Genomic DNA, 12511 nt, shown 5'->3' with positions numbered 1-12511 from the left:
CAGTCCACATGCACTCCTTTCCTCTAACCTACCCCTGCTGGTCATGCAGCTACCCGCAGACAACTTATGCAAATCAGGGCTGGACCATTGCAGGCAGCAGAGAGGGGGTGGCCAAGAGGTTGATGCTATTGCTGCACTACAAGCCTTGTTTAGACTGTTATGTGAAGCTTTTATTTCATTATTTTAGAGAAGCTATCTCCTAATACTTCAATACTGATGTTTTGTAGGCTGTTAATGAATTTCTTTTTGCAAAAAAGCACAATGAAAACAACTCAAGTGTGCAATAATGAGGGAAATCCCACACCAAACATTCAAAACACCTTGACCACACCAAACCAAAGAGAGAAAAAACCCACAACTAGGTTGGGTTATATGTCTTTTTGACCATCGCTGACACATGTTAGTGTAAAATCATACAAAAGCTAGCTCAGACATCCCTTCTTGAGTAAGCACTAATGATGCCGTGAAGATTATCTCCCCATAGAACAGGTAGATGTTTCCAGTAAACAGAGGATACCACACCCTTGTCTGACCCACATTTACAAATAGAACAAAGTCTTAGTTTGTGTGCACGTGTGTCTTGGTGAGCTCCTCCAGCGGCTGGGTTAAAGGTTATTTTTACTGTAGACTGTCTGGGTGATCTGCTAATGGGAGGACACCTCAGGAGTCAGACTTCCTGTCTGAGGTCACATCCACTGTCTGCTGCCCCAGTGCTCAAACTGACCTACAGTACACTGCATGTGCATAATGACTGCTGCATCATAGCAGTGCATTGTTTTCTACAGTTTTCATGCATTCTATGTGAAAATGCACTGTGGATGGTTTGTTGCTTAGAATTGCAGTTCTTACAGGTGCATTTTTGTCCCAGAAGGACCTCTAAGGAATCCAATCAGACACATCCCAGCAAAGTCTACCTGAAAATCAATCATCTTACTAAACATCCAGCACCTAACAGGCAAGGTAATGGCAAAAAATACCGTCATTCATCTATTTCTATTCAGCCTAGTCTTTAGTCCACTTCTTTTCATATCCATTACAAAATAAGTGGGGAAACTTGCATACAAACAGTGACAAACTCATCTGGTAGCAGAAAAACAAACCATTATCTGCTGCTTCAAATCTGTCTGAAGGTGAGCCCTGCAGTCCACACAGCTTCCTTAAAGTCAGAGTCTAATCCTGACCATCCACGCTAGTGCTAACTGGGTTAGGAGGTCAGTCTCTTCATATCCATTTCAACAATCAGGTGTGCACCTTTTCTGCTTTTAAGACACTACATCTGCAGAGTGCCTTTAGTGCCATGACAATTTGCTGCATGTCTTTGCCTCGTATCCAAATATATTAAGTCATGCTCACACGCAAACTTATACAGTGATTCTTAATAGAAAGATAAAATTGCAACAGAGGTCTACATTTTAGTTGGGGAAAGATGTAATAAGTGTAGTTATTTAATGTAAAGGATGCTTTAAAAAATAATTTGAAAATTGACACTGGCAGTTTGCTCATTTAAAAATGCACAAACAATGATAGATAATATTGTTCTGGGTGGGGCAGAAAACTTAAGAAGCTCATTTGGAGCCTCTATCAAAACTAAATTACCGCATAAGTGACATACAGAAAGTTATATGAACACATACATGTGTATATGTGCAGATTTGTATCAAAAAAGAACCAGGAATGTAAATGCTAGAGGTTTGTAAATACCTCTTAAAGTGTGTGGGTATTCAAATGTCTATTTTTACACTAGTATTTTTTATACATTGATTTTGGGGCTTTATTATTAGGAGACCACAGTAGAGTTGGAAAATTGTAGCATGCTAGTGGGGAATAACATGCAGGAATGGCCACCACCTTTAAGGACATCATCCTCTGTACATGAGGCACACAGACACCACTAGTCTTTTAGTACCCCCTGCCCTGTTTGTGATTGAAAATTCATGGCATATACTGTACTGTGCAGTACTTTTAGGCAAAAACTGAGGCTGAATTAAGGCGTAGATGTAGCAAGTATGCTACCTGAGGGCACCATCAGGCAGATGAAAGGATTGACACAACCCAGTGGTGCTCTGGATGTCCTTCCATATCACCAAGGGCATGGAAAATTATCTGTTGAAAAAATAACAAAGTCACCACCTTTAGGGCAGAGTAAGGGGTGAGTGTGGGATGGCTTAGGGTACAGTCTTGATGTGTAGTAGGGTTGCCATAAGCCCCTGGTCGTGCTGATGTCCCAAGGGACCAAAAAAACACCAGCGGTCCATGGACATATTACCAGGGGTGTAAAGGCTCGGACAAAAGAGATGCTGTCAAGCTTGACCTTGGTTGCCGATTGACACACATGTGCTGACGTGTCAAACCTTACTCTTGCCAACCTCCCTGGCTCCTCCAGCCCTGGGTCGTGGCCCCTTGATGAATCCTTAAATCCTGTGTCAGGAGCTTTAAGTTAAGTTAATGTCAAATTGCCCCCCCCCCCATGGACAAAGCATTATGTCTCATCTCAGTGCTTATTTTGCCCGTGACATCATAACTACTGTTTTCTGAAGAAAATCTCTTCTTGTGTTGTTATGAATCTTTGCAGAGAAAAAAAGGAGGCCATTTCTGCCGCATTCAACTAACGAACTTTGCTTGACACATACCCCCAGCCCCATTCATGAGCATTAAAAGATAACTAACTACAAGTTTCCCTTTTTTCCTGGTGGTCTTGTTTGCATTTGTAGCTCACACAGAGGCAGCAGTATCGATTTCCACATGTTTCATAACTAGCTAAAAACACGTGTTTTAGGACCTTAGGAAATTATTGTACTTTATAGGGAAATCCCAGGGCAATGAATCACCATGAATATTACTGCAGATTAAATATTACTGAAATCATTGCAGATATCCAATTTTGCATGCTTTCTTTAGGGTAAGATTATTAATAAATAAATCATCATTTTTTTTAGAAATAATCCAGACAATCCACAAATCCTAGTGTCCAGCTGAGTACCTTTTCTTCTGACAGAGATCTCTTCCCCTATCTGACACATTGAGCATTAGAAGCACACATGCACACACACCTCTCTGGTAAATGATCCAACAGCAAATATATACAGTCCCCTAACCCTGAACTTTGCATCAATCTTAGTTAATTGCAGTCTTGTCAGGAGTGCGATTATTCAAACAGGTAATGCAAATGTTAATGAGCTCAGATTTGCATATCTTTATTTTCCCATGGTTGAAATGTCATTGGTTATGACGCTCTACAATGAAAAATGTCACTGCTGATGGCCCCCTGATAAGCTGTCGACCATTAAGAGGCCAAAAAAGAGCAACTGAAGGGGATGGAGGCGACATAAACAAGGAGCTGAGCACATGATGAAATAAAGAAGAGGAAGACTTTTGATGCAAATACATAAAAACACACCTGCCGTTGCACTCTGAAGTTTCTGCAACATATTTGTGAAGAGCACAAAATCAGCTTCATTTCTGTAAAAGAAAAAGAAAGTGTTGTATTGGTGACAAAAATGAGGAAGTGCACCTCTCTGCAGAAAGAAGTCATGGTTGTTCTTTTACTTGATGTGCAGTTGATGCTGCAACACACATTTCAAGTGTCGTTGGCATATTGCTCATCGTCATGCGCCTGATTTGACATGGCTTAAATAACCATCTTCCTGCCAGTGATTGGCATTCACACAAGAAGGGGTGAGTGGGACCGGGGGAGCAGATGGTGACATTCCACATGACCAAACTGATCAATCAGCATGCTGGGACGCAGGTGCAGCACAGGCGGGCAGCACCACACCATCTATTTCACCATCTATGGGGCACAAACACATGGGCACCAATCGTGGCACCCTGAGGGTCTGCATGCTCCTCTGTCCCGCTGTGCCAAGGTTGATGACATCAGAGTTTCCCATCCGCTTTTCTACAGGACGCCAAGAAAAAGGAGGAGAAAAAAAGAAACACTCTGCGTAAATTCTGCAGTAACAGCTCGGCCTGAGAGAGGCTGTGTAAGTGACGTCAAAGCCAGGGTCTCCCTTATTTCAAATGGGTGTTAAACTGATTAACAGAATGAAAGGTGAGGAAAAAGTTCCTACACATTTTGACCTAGATGGGATTATGTTTGGGATGATCAACAAGCTCAAATCAGTGATTCTCTTGGTAGTTTTGCAGTAACAGTAGCACTTCTCTGTAACTGCAAAACTACCAAAAAAAAAGTAGCACTGTATTTTATCATGAAGCAAAGGGATGAATTTAAAGGCGCTTCTCTACTCAAAAAACACCCGGTACAAAAGATCTGCATAATCACAATAAAAACAGCAAATTCACAGAATAGTTTTAAAATGATTCTCTCTCACAGTGCTCTTCTTTTTATCATCTTACAATGAATGTCGGTGCTATTTCCTTTTAGCACTAATTTAAACAACATTCATTCAAACGGATTTGAAGTGTCACCTTACCTGCAGGTCTACACTTTAATTCCTCCACAACAAAATATCAAAAAAATACCAAACAGAAAAAAGTTATTTAGGTTTATTCCAGAGTGTTAAAAACCTTTTATCTAAGATTTTTCTAAAATAAATTGGCACCTTTTCTACACTCTACTGCTCCACAGTATGCAACCCAGTAGTCTAACCAGCAGTCTTTAAGAGCACACTTAGGTAACCTTTAAGGTTCCTGTATTTCTTCACTGATTTTTAAACATCTCTGGTCTTATATTCATAACGCTTCTCTTGTTTTTTTCATGTAATGTTTGCTACTGCTGGTCTGTTGTCACTGACTTGTAAATGTAATCATCTAAATGCTGCTGGGACTATTCCTTCCCTGTTTTTTTTTTTTTTTTTTTTTTTTTTTTTTTTTAATAAAACTTGATAGATTGTGAACCTAAATTACCCTTCTGGTATAAATACTTATCTGAATCTGAATTTGAATCTAAATCAGAATACAAGCTAATAATTCTGCACTACTGGAGTAAGAGAAATAGCTTTAGAGGTACAATAGTATATTGTACTGTACCTTATGATATGGCAGTGCTTCCAAAAGTGTGGGCCCAAAGGTTTGGCCATGAGAGGTCATTTACAATATCTACAAATCGAGGAAATAAAAATTAAAACCTGTTTAATATGATCATAAAACACTTGTTTATATGTTCTTCTCTGAAGTCTAAGCAGTAACACAGAAGTAAACACAGCAAGAAGTTTTAACTCATGTCACCTTTTAATCATTTATTTTGTCTGATCTATATAATTAGGGTCACAGTTTACCTGGGGTCGGTTTACCTGGCTGACTAGTGACACTCTCTAAATGTTCTCTTATGCCACATGATTCCTGATTTTTGGAATTTTCAGTACCTTTGAAGCCATAAATGCTTTTTGGGAAGTGTTTGCTAGGCACAAGGTATAAAGATCATAATTGAAAAGAACATTTCAATTAATAAGCCACTGTCATTTATTTAACATAATATAAGGCAGTGGCTCATTAATTGTTCTTCGTGACAAAAAACTTTATGAAAGCAAAGCATTTGCATTGAAATTCCCTGTTTATGAAACAACATTATGACTAATGAAAGGTAAGAACAAGGGTTTTTTGGTGGGCCCCAGAAGGTTTTTAGATCTCAAACTGTGCCACAGCATACTTAAGTTTGGGAAAGGCTGCTGTATGATATGGCATGGTATGTTATAGTACGGTATGGTATGTTAAGGTACAGTGTCGTATGGTATTTTTTGGTATGGTACGGTTTTATGGTATAATATGGTACAGTATGGCATGGTATGGTTATGTTTCTTATTTTATTGAATTGTATCACATTGCATTGCATAATGATGTATCCTTTCATATCCTATTATATCATTCTATATCCTGTCATACCATATATCATAAAAGTTGACTCACTCACAGTGTTTTTACTAACCAGTTCACTTCATGTCATCAGTTGTCTTGCACATGTTTAGGGCTGATTTAAATTAACAGATACTGAGCCATTTTCAACTATTAGAATACCATTTTTGATTATGTACAAGCAGCACTGATTGCTACAATCAAAGCTGACACATATAACAAGGTGAAAAGGTAAAAAACCCCACTTAAGTTAGCAGTAAGTAGCATTACCATGTCCTTTATTTGTAAGAGACAAATAAAAACATTTTGGTCAGTATTCTTCAATAGTTTTTTTTTATGAGTACTTCAGTGACTCGTTCACTTCAAAGGACAAGTCAGTGAATGCATCAGAAAAGCATTTAGATCTGTTATTTATGCACACGAAGGTGATTCAGTTGGCCGTGGCGTTTGATACCTGCTGGCGTGACTCTGCCCTGAGGATCTGCGGTATCTTCAGGATAAGACGTGACCACAGCAAGCTGATCTGATAGTCTGGCCTGAGTGCTTGAAGAAGTGGGGGTTGTAAGAGGATTGGAGCATCAATGGCTGCACGGTGCACGTGAGAGCCAGACTCTGTGACCTCTGCACCGTGGTGACCTCACTGTCCCACATTCACAATAACCTACAAGGAAGAGACGGGTGGCTTTAGGTCAGCGCCGGACTAATGAGTGACCTGCTTCAATAAAGATTTCAATGAAGCATGAAACTCTGTAACAAACAGAGGAAGTGGCCAAGAATGGAATTACATTTGTCATTACATCAAAATTTAAAGGTGCAGTGCATAGGAAAAGAGTACTCAATAATAAGTTCTGTGGCTTGCATTTCAAAATAAAATCTTCTGAGAAATGATGAGTAATTTTATACTTTTGCTTTTATTTCACAAGTTCAGGACAAAATCAGCAAACAGATGCACAACTTTGTCCGTGGGCGATGCAACTTCCTCACAGGAGCTTTAATATATCTTTGCATTATGTCCAGTTTTATATAAAAGGAACAAATTTACATGTATTTATAGGATTTATTTGGCACAGCCTACCATGAAATATTTTCTGAAAACTGAAACAATAACACCTAAGCAGTCCACATTGAGAAGATATACATGGGTCCTGCAGCGTGACATAGCCACAGACATGGCAGCAACTTTTTGGAGGAGTGTTGTGTAAATCTTAACATTTGGAGGAATGAGCAAGGGCAAAGACTGCTGAGATGAGAGCGTCCAGCCCAAATCAGAAGTGACAGGAGATTGACAGTAAAATAAATCAGTCCAGAATAGCCAGCAACCGAAGGTCAAAAATAGAGTGAGAAAACAATGACTAACAAGGAAACAACATTTTCTTGAGATTTAGATGAAGTGTCACTGCTCCACACCTCCGGTGTTGTTAACAAGCCAGCCAGTGACACGCTTTGACAGATGTGTGTGACACGTTATGGAAAGGAGGAGAAATTGTTAGGAATATCTAAATATTGAAGCAAGAATCTAAAGGCAACACTCACTTCAAATGTGATTATAACCATTGTACTTTTACATTTTAACATGATCTAAATTCCTAAATGACATCTCAACCTTAAAAATGCTTACACATGTACCTTTCTGTACACTTCAACTGTGTGTCTGTTTACAATACCTTCAAAACAGGAAGGACTGTTAAAATTTAATACAACTGACCATCACATCCTGTTAAAGAGGCTTGGAACATTTAATTGACCTTACAGAAACCTCATTGAGCTGATTGAAATCTCATTTATCTTATTTCAAGTTTGTACACATTCATCTTCTTCCTCATTGCATGCCAAAGATTCCACTCAGTCACACAACATACAGTATGTAAGTTTGATTTACCTTATTTATGCTTCTTCCTCTTTATAAAACCATCAGGACACTCACTTCTCTGCATTAGTCCATCTCTCTTCAGCTTTCCTAAAAAACAAATACAGGAAAGTCTTTAATTGTTAAAAAAAGAAAGAAAAAGAAAAGGGGAAAGGAAAAAAAACATTATTTTAGATGATACCGAGTCATACTTATCAATCTACAAGTAACCAACCTGCCAGTTTTAGTCCAGTACGGCCTTTTAAAGCAGTTTTAAAATATTTATTTTGTCAAATCTTCTTCTTTCTAGTTTCTTGACTCAGACAGTCAGGCTTTGATACACCAGCATCTGTCTCAATGTTTTCCAGCTTACAAAAAATAATCAATAGAAACTTAAAACTTGACCTAAAAACATGCTTTTTTCATAAAGTTAAGCCATATAAAAACACAAGATCAACCCTGATCAACCCTAAGACTAACATTGTCATACATAAGTTACTTAAAGTTAAATCAATTGTGAACCAGTGTTAACTTTGACAGCTATTTTTAATTTTAGTCTTAGTCTTCATCTTTTGATTACATGTCTTTTATTTTTAGTCACATTTTTACCCATTTTGGGTCGACAAAAACTCAAAAACATGTTAGTCTAGTTTTAGTCCATAAAAAGTCCTCACATTTTAGTCTTTACTTTTAGTCCAAGCATTTATTCTCCTGCCTAAATCTGGTGCCAAGTCATGGTAGTGTGTTCTCTGCACCCTGCCAAACCTGGGGCCCCTGCTTTCTACAGCTGAGAGGCAGAAGAGCTACAGGTGCATTGTGTTTTGACAGATGTACCCACAGTGAGGAAATATCATGGAATTTGAATGTCCGACGGAAAATGAATTACATTTTAGTCTTGTTTTAGTCATCTTGAAGAAAATTACACTTACTTTTTGTCAGTTTCAGTCATCAAAGATCTATTTTTGGTTAGTCTTAGTCTAGATTTTGTCATGGAAGAAAAGGCTGTCGACGAACATTTTTAGTCATAGTTTTAGTTGATGAAATTAACACTGTTGTGAACCATGAACTGTAGCTTCTTACCTTTTTCCCCTCTGGAAGCCCTCCATTGAGCTGTTCTGCTGATGTTGTCCTTTGTAGCCCTTACAGAAGCCTTTCTAGTGAGCCTGGAACTTCGGTGCCTTCCCGTGGTCTTTCAAGATAATATCACCACCAGTGAGTCTGAAGTTGAATGCCTTTTTATCCCTTTTTTAATCTATTTGTGATCATTTCTGCTAGTTTAGCATGCTAATCCATTATATTGTTTTACCACAGTGCTTTGTGACAGGCAAGGACAACCAATGGCTGTTCTGTTGTTGCATCATATTTGTTAAATTGTATTTACACTTAAATCATGCAGGAGGATTTAAGGCTCCATTATGACCTATTCAGGACAGCCTGAACAGCTCATAGTGGAGAGAAAAGGACACAAAGAGGTTGTGATGTAGCCCTCTGTGTCACTGCAGACAGAAACTGCAATGAATAATGCCTATAAAACAGCCAGAACAATAAAGCACAAGGAGTTTTTTCTGAAAATATGTGAATAGTTTCAAGATTTTTTTTAACTTTTTTTGTGAAAGTGAAGAGATGTTAGAGCAAGGTTTTGCAAAAAAAAAAAAAAAAAAGGCCTTATTGTTTATCATGTGACACACAAGTTGTAATTTCTTAGTTTTTTCTTTTATCTTTATAGTCCCATATCTATTTCTAGAATTTATGTGACATTTCTGCAGCACAAATATTCTTAAATCCCAGGTTGTTTAGAGCTTGGCTGAAAAGTCCAGGAGAGACAAAAGGGTTTCAAATAGCTAAGGGCTCAGAGGGTTAAATCTTTTAAAGGCAGACTGAACGTGTTGGAGGAGGATCCATCAGGTTGTAAATGTTTATGACAAATGACTTGGTGTTCTGTGATTTAGGATTGGGTATTCTGTGTTTGTTACTGCCATGTGTCATGTGTTATGTCTGTTACTCTGGTGATTGGGCTGCAGCCTGTCTTGGCCAGTAGTCTTGCAAATATGATTCTTGATCTCAGTGAGGCATTCCTGATTAAATAGATTTGAATAAATGAAGTAGTTTTCACTTTATATCAACAGTAAGGTCAAAATGTACCCAACGCAAGTGTTCATTAATATGTTGATGACCGTAATTTGTTTGTTTGATATTGTACAGGACACTCTGCATGAGTTAAAATTAGTTTTGAGTCCTGACAAAACCAAGCTCATGATGTTAATGAACTCATAGAAAAAGCCTCTTAACCTGCCTTCTATCACCACTTCTTGTGATGTGATCGAGTTTGTATCATCTTATAAATCCTTGGATATTTGATTGATGAGTCTTTGACTTTGATCAGCTTGTTAAGAAGTTAAAGTTGCAGCTGGGATTTTATTTCTCAAGTGTTATTTTTTCTTTGGATGTGAAGAAAAGACTTGTTGCTGCCCCTTTAATGCCTATGATTCATTAACGGTGATGTTTTATATTCATGCATCTTCTCAGTGTCTTCAATCTTTAGCTACTGATAAACAGTATACTGATTTTCCAAGTGCTGTTAAGCAAGTCATTTTTAACACTGCTTTTCCTTTTGGATGCTTACATTATTTTACTTTGCACACAGAAACAGAATCATTTCACAATAACTACCAGGATTAAAATCATTAGCATCATTTAGAGCAGACCTTTTTGTTGAGCCATAGTACAAACCACTGTTGTGCAGTGACGTGCTTTAATTCTGTAATGCTCAAAGCTTGTAAAATCAACTTAAAACTGAGGGTTCAGAAAAGGGTTTGAGCTGCCACTTGAGAATGCTTCATAGTAAAAACAAAAGAAATCAGTTTAGATTTGAGAAAAAGAACTGTTTATTCTCACAAAGCAGGAGAAAGATATACAAAGCTGTCACAGCGTTTCCGAGTGTGAAGAATTGGTGTGAGAAGTATCAAAGAAATTCAAGGAGAGCCACACAGTCCAGGTGCTGATAATTGTGTCCTGCTGGCTAAATCTATCTGAACATCACATTCCCCCCCCCCCCCCGTGAAATTTCAGGCCTTGTACTAGACATGTATCAATATAAAGAGCCAGTGTATCATTTACAGCAGGTTTACTGATGTGACAAGAGTAAAGGAGTAAATAGTTTGACTATTGAGATAAAATCTTGTTCAATGGTCCGTTGTATATTAAGGCAGGGGTCCCAAACTTTTTACCCCATGACCCCCAGAATAACATGCCAGAGACTGGGGATCCCTACTGTACCTGGGGTTGGTTGAAACTCAGTTGAACATGTGTTAATATAAAAAGCCAGAGTGTCATTTACAGCAGGTTAACTGATGTGACAAGAGTAAAGGATATTTATATACTGTAGGCCTACATGAAGAAGTAATTCAATTCATGTTCTTGTTTTTTTTTTTTTTTTTTTCTGTCAGCTGTCTCTCTATTTCCGCCTGAGGAAAAAATAGTAAGCCGTGTGATGAGCACAGAAACAAACATCCCCAATATTTCTGTCTGGTGTTTCATCGTGGAGATTTTGATCACATTTATAATCGATAGAGACATTGTTGGAGCAGGTGGACATCAGCACACACGTTGGTAAATGACCAGTGTTCATGTTGAAGTGATATCATCCTGGCTGTTTACCCGTCATTGTCACTATCTGATCAACCAGCTTCCTGCTGCAGCTCCCCTAGCGCCTGACAGCGGAACTACAGCACGCAGACCAGCGTCGAGTTACAGGAAAGACCAACTAAGACCCCGGTACGGATTTTCAAATTAAAACTCGGTTTTAGGCTACACCAAGAAAATCTTAATATAATTCATAAACGTTTAGCCAGTTTCTCTTAGAGGCTGTTATAAGTGTGTAGGGGCGGTTTTAGTCATGTTTGACCAATATCCTCTTAAAATCCAGCGTGTACATATGAGACATTACATTCTGGCTTTCCTGCAACTCAGTTATAATTTCAGTTATTAGAATTCTTGACATAATTGTCCGGGGTTTCCAGAGAGTGGGTGAAAGGATTTTGGGGAGATATTTTGGAGAATTTGCTTGGTAATTTTTCATGGAAATTTTGGGGATATGTTTTCTACATTGTTTGGCATTTTCATGGAAAATTGGGAAATTTGTTTGGATGTAGAAGGGACTCTTTTTAAAATTTGGGAGTATTTTCACAGAAATTTGGGAAATTGTGATATTTGCGAAATCAATTTGAATATTTTGGGAAGAATGTGTGTTGAAATTTTCACTAATTTTCATGGAAATTTTGAGGAATTTATCAGAAGTTTTTAGGAATTTTCCATAATTTTCATGGACATTTGGGAATGCATTCGTAATTTTGGGGGAATTTCATAAGAAGATGGAGGTGAATTGTTGAGAAAATTTAGGGTGAATTTGCTTGAATTTTTTTTTTTTTTTTTTTAATTTACATGAAATTTTGGAGGGATTTTTTGGAACGTATTAGCTTAAGGAGACATTAAAAAGAGCAAATGGAGTACTGTAAGTAAAGCTTTTGATAGATATTAGTTTTATGAGTAAAATTATTTTTTAAAGTCAGACTCGATGTACTCAAAGAAGCTTCAAATATCCAGTGGCATGCTTCATTTGATTTCTTTCAGTCATAACCACCTGCCTACAGTGACCAAAGTCACTAAAAGGAATTAAACGTTGGTGACAACTGTTACGTTATACACTTGTTTATTGAAGAACATCTTTTCATCATTTCAAAGTCAAGGGCCCCATGTATAATGATTATGAGCAACATTTATACCACTTGTATTACTTAGGCTACTGGAGTGTATGTTTGACACAACAACAAAATGAGATTTGTGTGAGAAAAAAAC

Source organism: Cheilinus undulatus, linkage group 9 (genome assembly GCF_018320785.1).
Source record: "Cheilinus undulatus linkage group 9, ASM1832078v1, whole genome shotgun sequence".
Lineage (NCBI taxonomy): Eukaryota > Metazoa > Chordata > Actinopteri > Labriformes > Labridae > Cheilinus > Cheilinus undulatus.
This window is presented reverse-complemented; position numbering follows the sequence as displayed.